General features: G+C 63.0%; 1 long non-coding RNA gene across 1 annotated transcript; it reads right to left on the bottom strand.

The window, feature by feature from the left end:
- Positions 1 to 1,930: 1,930 nt before the first annotated feature.
- Positions 1,931 to 5,641, bottom strand: LOC124992467 (uncharacterized). The gene is made up of 3 exons (XR_007110131.1): positions 5,317 to 5,641; positions 3,908 to 4,249; positions 1,931 to 3,500 (listed from the first exon to the last, which is right to left on the bottom strand). It is a non-coding gene; the product is annotated as an uncharacterized LOC124992467 (long non-coding RNA).
- Positions 5,642 to 6,988: the final 1,347 nt, after the last annotated feature.

Raw genomic sequence — 6,988 nt, 5'->3', positions numbered from 1 at the left:
CCTTGCTGAGGCCAGGAGAGGACGGATGCCCTGGGGCTGCCCACAGAGGCGAGGGATGGCTTGTCCGGGACGTCCAGTCACACCCTGGGGTGTGGGGGCGACACGGCCTCCAGGCTGTGTTGGTGAGTCCACCTGCCCGTAGGGCCACCTTCGGACTGTGTGTACTGACAAGTGTGCCACCAGCCTTGGCCCTCGTGGGTTCAGGTTTAGGTGAGAGACCGTGGCCACCCAGAGGACGTGGCTGAGTCAGTCAGGACTGGCTTTTTAATTGTTTGTAGCGGATTCAGAAGAGCCTGCAGCCCACAACAGCTGGACCAACCACCCCGCCCTGACCGCTGACCTCCCTCTCACAAGAGAAGAGCTATGCAGAGAGGAAGGACCTTCGGGAACTTCGCCAAAGCCTGGCCTTGGTCTGGAGTGGAGGAGGGAGGACCAGGCACGTGGGCTCGCTCCCCGCCAGGCAGGCTGGGCCCCTGTGGCAGGCGGCCCCCTCTGCTCTGCCGCTGGGGCGCCCACACTCACGGCCTCCTCCTTCAGCCTGTCTTCCTCCGAGCCACACGCCAGCGTGAGGTTTGGTTTGCATGTCCCAGTGTGCTGCGGGATTCCACCCTGGCCTCCTCCTGCTACGCCTGAGGTACCCCTGCTGCTCGGCATGGCTCCTGGGTACCGCCTGCCCCAGCAGGTTAAATCAGCAGGACATACACTGGGGCACGTTAGGATGACCTGGGAGCTTTTAGCAGTTTCACCCCTGGACAATACGGAAGGTCTTGGGCGAGACCCGGGCATTGGATTTGTCCAAGTACCTCAGGGAGTCCAGCCCAGCCAGGCGTCCTCCCGGGCCCGCCCTGTGCTCATTCCTGGAAGACCCAGAGGAATGGTGGCCACAATGGACCATAGGCCCCCCCTGCCCCGATTTTACTAACCAGGAGTGAGTTGGCCTGACCCAGTTTGTGACCCAAGATAGGAACCGAATCAGCCAGAGCAGAGCTGGGTGAGGGTGTGTGAGCCCCACCAGCCCAGTCCCGCCAGGTCCAGCCTGAGCCTGCGCCTGCTGCAAGTCCACGATGTCCCTGCCGTCCCCTCGTCCAGCCCTGCCGGGGCCCAGGCAGCAAGTGACACTCAAGTGTTCCTGAAGTGCCAGCAGCCGGTAGACGCTGGGCAGGACCATGGAGAACAGCCCCACAGGGGCCGGCAGACCCCGCAGGCCCTACAAGCAGGAGCGGCATTATTGGGCTGGCTTTGGGGAGCAGGGCACGGCCACGCTGCACCCTGGCCCTGAGGCCCAGTTCTGAGCCTGGGACTCTCTACAGACTATCAGCAGCAAGTCCTGCCTCACGGAACTCTGTCCATCCAGAGTCCAGCACACGTTGGCCCGGGGCATTCTCCTTGAGCACCAGCCTGTCCTGAGGGCCCTCGGCTTGTTTCCAAGGTCCAGGAATGAGCTGTGGATATCTGCAGGTTTTACTTTTCTGTACTGGGGATTGAACCCAGGGCACTTTACTACTGAGCCACGTCCCCAACTCTTTTTTCATTTAGAGACAGGGTCTCACTAAGGTGCTCAGGGCCTCGCTAAGTTGCTGAGGCTGGCCTTGAACTTGGAATTCTTCTGCCTCACCTTCCCAAGCCGCTGGGATCACAAGCCCGCGCCACCGTGCCTGGCAGTATCTGTTTTAAATGGCTATTGAGTGACGGTCTTGCAAGGGCTCCCCAAGGCTGCATGCACCTGCCAGCCTCCAGAGCAACCTGCCAGCCTCCAGAGCAACCTGCCAGCCTCCAGAGCAACCTGGCCTTGTGTGGGCCCCTGGGGAGGCTGCCGATTCAGCAGCCCTCCGCTCTGGACATGTAAATTTTGTGGCTCGGATACACAGCTCCTTTTAACAAAGAGAATTCGCTTGGTTGGTTAAAACACCTTTTTTAATGGTGTCTATTGTTAACACGCTCATCTGGGCTCCCACATTTGTCCTGCGAGCCCCAAACTCAGCACATCTGCCCTCTCCGAGGGCATCCTGGCTGCTCCCTTGGCCAGCGCCCTTCCTCCGCAGCCATTCACTGTCCAATGCGCATCCGCCCTTGCCTGGGATGCTGAGCGGCCCGGGGGTCGGTTCTGGGCGTCAGGCACGGAGGGCGAGCTACACAGAAGTCAGACGTGCCAGGTGGCATTGGGGGCCGCGGCGCTGGGCGGAGCACTGGTCTCCTGCCCCTCGTTCCTCACCACTCACGCACTCACGCACCCCCATGCTGGGCAGGGAGCACAGGCAAGGGTGGCGTCCACGCGCCTCGCTGTGAGCAAGGCCTGCGGGAGAGATGGACACAGGCACGTCAGACGTCCTCCCCAGAAGAGGTGGCCCTGGGGCCGAGACGCTGGGATGTTCCTCCCCAGAGCAGAGGGTTGGCAGAGTGACCAGGAGAAGTCTCGCCAGGGCAGGCAGGAACCTGGGCCCATCACCACGCCCAGACAGGGACGGGGTGTCCTCCTAAGTCTCTCCTCGGGACACCTGGAGAGAGCTCGCATAACCGCACCAGGGGACTCCCACCTCCATGCACGTCCGCACAGCACCGTCAGGATGAGCGAGTGAGTGAGTGAAGGAGGCCTGTTGGCCCCTGAGGGATGGAGACGCCCACTCATCAAGGAACGCTCCCTCCTGGCCTCTTCTTCCGTGGTCGGGGGTCCTCAGCCCACTCCCAGGATGCCCTTCCTGCTAGGGTGAGAGCGCTGGCCGTGTGCTGCAGAGGCTGCCCGTGGCCCCTGCAGACCTTTGGTCAGATGGACAGATGTGACGTCTGGGATGTGCAGGTGTGGCCCTGAGCTGGGGCCGGTGCCCTTGAAGGTGGTTGCTGACACTGTGTCCTCCGTGCTGACGCTCCAGGAGCACCTGAGCGTTGCAGGAAGAGCAGGGCAGACGGGATGGAGGAGGGACGCTGAGGGACCAGTGCGTGCAGAAGTGAAGTGTCCCCACTGCAGCTAGGATGAGAGTGACAACCTGGGATGTCTCCCCGGGATTCAAAGTCACCAGCAGTGAGACGCTCTGGCCTGGGCACACCGCTGTGTCCCTGATGCCTCTGTGCCTGAGCCATCCTTCCCGGGCTGCAAGTGGTGGCTATTCTACATGTGGCCCCCCCACCCTTGCCTCCTGAAGCCTGAGCCCCAACAAGGAGAGTAAGAGGGTCAGCCTCCCTGGCCACAGCTCCCTGCTCCCAGAGGCTCGTCTGCCCCTGCTCTTCCCTGGTGGCCAAGGAGCCCCACAGTGGACCCCCGGAAGAGCCTGGGCCGTGCAGGTGTGTGGTCGGCCCAGGAGGAAATGCAGCTGCAGAGCACTGACACTTGGGCAGCCATCCGCACACTGTTCTGGGCCACCTCCCCGCAGGTGCAGGGTGCTGGGTGCAGAGCAGCCCTGCTGGATATCTGGTGGCCAGTCCCTTTCTGACCAGGATGCTAGGCGGGCTTTAGGAGGCCGGGTCAGGATGGGTGACTTGTTCCTTGACCTCAGGAGACACCAAACCTGCAGCCGTAAGGATGAGAGGAGGCAGTAAGTCGGGAGCCGGGACAGGCGTCCTCCAGAGAGGAGGGCGATCCTGGGCACTGAGACAGGCTTCTGCAGGACCCGCAGGGCCAGCAGAGCCCAGCCCATCGCTTGGATCCTAGAGTTGGTCACTGCTGTTGCTGCTGTTGCTGGTGCCAAGGGGCTGGGGGCTGGCTGCTGGGCCTGAGGCGGCGCAGGGCTGGCACAGGGTGGGGGTGCAGGGTGACCAGCTACAGGGGGAGAGCCTCTGCTAGCCACTGCCCAGGACCACAGCCATGGGGAAATGGGAGCTCCCTGGTGCAGGGAGACCCCACAGTCACACCCTGCGGGGACTCAGACCCACCCCTTCATAGTCACCTTCCTGCCCAGCCAGCACCGCCACGCACCGGCACTGCCGCTTCCTGAGCCCACCCGCGTGTGTCTCCTCCACGGGCCGCACATCCGGGGCCCCAGACCAGAGCCAGCTGCGCGCAGGGCCAGGTCCCCAGGCTTAAGGCTGGTGCGCCTTGTGGGAGCCAAGCCGCCGCGTCCTCTGTGAGCACTGTGCTTTCTAAGTCATGAGTACGTAGGAGCGAGCAGGTGCTCAGGTCCGCCCGAGACCGACTTCAGACCCAGCAGTCTCTGCCTCCCCGTCCCCGAGTCACTCGTGCCGACAGATGATCTGTGAAGGGGCAGTCACACCTGTCACGCAGATAGCAAAGGGTGCACGGTACGGGTTTCACGCAGGCCTGCGGGCAGGAAAGGGGTCAGACGTCCCGCCAGGTCACAGGAGGGAAAAGCAGAGCTTCTGTGGGACGTGGCTCTTATGAGATGGGGTGCTCCTCGGGGCGGGCCCCGCGGCTGTCGTGGGCATGGCGTCCAGCACTGCCAGGGCCTCGCCCAGCCTGCCTGCATCCTCCAAGCCATCACTGTCCACTGCGTGCCGATGGGCAGGGGCACCTCCTCCAAGCCCACCATGCACCCCAAGTGCAGCCCCCTAGGCTTGCCCTGGGGGCCTGGGCCTTGGGGACCCTGGGTCAGGGTGTCTGGGGCAGAGCCTGGCACAGGGCAGGCCTCCCATGTCCCACGGATGGCAAATGGGCCAGGAAAAGGAGAGGGGAGCGAGCAGCCCACTTGGCAGAGTCACGGGGACGTGGGCTCGCGAGTGGCCACAGTCTGGGGGCAGAGGTGGGGCTGTGTGGGAGGGGGGCTGGGGGGACGCAGGTTTTATAGGGCACAAGTGGAGGACAGCAGCTGCCAGAGCAGCAGATGTGGGCAGCTGCACTGGGCTGGCCCTCCCAGCCCTGGGCACCCCGGTCCTGCGGTGCTGGACAGCAGCACCCACCTCCTGGTCTCTCTGCAGCAGCCCTCTGCTGGGCTGTTGGGGAGCAGCCCTGTCCCCAGGGCCAGGGTCCTAGGAGGCCCTGGGAAGGGAGGTGGACCTCAACTCAGGCCGTGAGGGTCCTTGACATCATCTCCAAAAGGAATCTAAGGACAGGTGAACGCGAGGCACAGGCTGAATCACTGAGCGAAGGACAGAAGGCCCCCTGAGACAAGGCCAAGCGAGGGTGTGGGGAGGAGCAGGGAGCCGCGCCTAGCGGGTGCGCGGCGCGGTCAGATCCAGCCCTCCCCTGGACCTGGCTGCTAGCTGCCTGCCACCATTGCGACCTCACGGCTGTTTCTTTTCCTCGTAGCTGATGCGCTCTGCCTCTGCTCCCGGTCGCTCAGGAGCTGTGTCTGATGGAGCATGAAGCTCCACGTCTGGGTTGAAGTGTGGCCCGCAAGCCCCCTCCCACCCGTCCTGGGTCGCGCCTACCTCCGTGCAGCCTGGGCCAGCCCGGGGTTTCCAGACACGCATGTGTGTTCTGCAAGGCACGCAGCCCTGACGCGGGCGCTGGGCCTCATCTTCCAGAGAAGCACATTCCAAGTCTGCACTCGGTGGTGGCTGAGGGGCCAAGACCGTGTCCATGGCTCCCAGAGAAGCAAACAGATGCAATCCTGCCCTGCTTCATGGGGTCTCCACCCGGCCAGCGCCGCCAGCAGAGGTCCTGAGGGCTCTGGTCATCTGTCTGCAAACATTCATTAAGCGCCTACTACATGCTCCACAGGGAGTCCAGAAAGAGACTGCTTATCCTTCCCTCTGGTTAAAGAAGCCACTGGGCCCCGGGACGAGCTGAAGAGCCCTGCTTCCCGGCCCCACAGCCCTGCCCCTTCCCGGCCTTGTGCTGCATCACTGCTGGATCCGCATACGCCCATGTGCAGGGGCAGCAGAGGGCCTGGGAGCAGACCTGTCCCCACACCCGGGGGAGCAGCCAAGAGTCACCCCAGTGGAGAGAGGAGGGCAGGAGGGGGCGGGAGACCCCAGAGATCCAGGGGTGGAGCGCAGTGAGGACTTCCAGCCCAGGGAGCCCTCTGGCTGCCGGTGAGCCGTGTCGGTGTCAGCCAAGTGCAGAGAGGCGTGGGGGGTCCTCACGCCACCTCTACCTGGTGTTTCCCAAATCTTGGAAGACCACTGCTCTGGCCTCCTGTGTTGGCCCCACAGAAGGTTTGTCCGGCTCGGCCAGGGGTAAAGGGGCTGGTGGGCAGCCCGGGGACAGGGACACCTAGCACAACCCTCTCCCTGCTGGGGTCTTCGCTCCCCCTGCTCCGCCAGGCTCTGCAGGCGGCTCCAGAGGTGGCTGTGCTTGGGCTGCCACAGAGCACCACAACCTGGGTGGTTGTTACAGGGCTGGGGCTTTCTGGGAAACTGAGGCAGCATGAAGCACCCACACTTCGAGCCCTGATTCTTGTGATCAAGTCAGAAAGATTCCAGGCACGTCACTCAGAGTAACAGGTATGAGTTTATTGACGGGATAGGGAAAGGGGATGGGGACACTCAAGGGACAGAGTGGGTTCTCTGAGACAGAGGGACAGTGTGTCTCTCCTGCAGTCCAGTTCTACTGAGGATTCCCAGTAGTTTCCAGAAAGTCCCGCCCAGATCCACCCCTTGACTTTTGACTCACAGCAGCATGACATCAGACTTCCAAGTCCCCAGGGCCATGACAACTCTAGATCACCTTGTCTCATGCTGACCAGTTCTAACCGGACTCAACCACAAATTCTTAGAGTGTATGGTGAGGAAGACATGTCCTGGCCTTCCTGAGCCTCCCTCTTCAGGGCGACTCGGCTCCTCTTGTCCACATTGTCTCATTGTTAGCGTTTCCCCGGCAGCTGACAGGGCGCCTGCTGGACGTGACCTAGCCTGGCCGCTGAGGCCAGGCCGGGCTGCGGGTGAATCGCCTCTCGGGAAAGAAAGCCTGTGTGCGCACAGTGGGTCCACCGCCTGGGCTCGGCCCCTCAACCTGTGTTCCCACCACCAGAAACGCATGTCTCATGGTTCTGGAGCTGGACGTCCAAGGCAAGGTGCCAGCAGGTTCGGGTCAGGGCAGGTTTGCGGAGGCCGCCTCCTCGCTGTGCCTCGATGTGGCAGAGAACAGCTCCCGTCGGGG

This window comes from Sciurus carolinensis, chromosome 9, assembly GCF_902686445.1.
Source record: "Sciurus carolinensis chromosome 9, mSciCar1.2, whole genome shotgun sequence".
Taxonomy (NCBI): Eukaryota; Metazoa; Chordata; class Mammalia; order Rodentia; family Sciuridae; genus Sciurus; species Sciurus carolinensis.
This window is presented reverse-complemented; position numbering and strand designations above follow the sequence as displayed.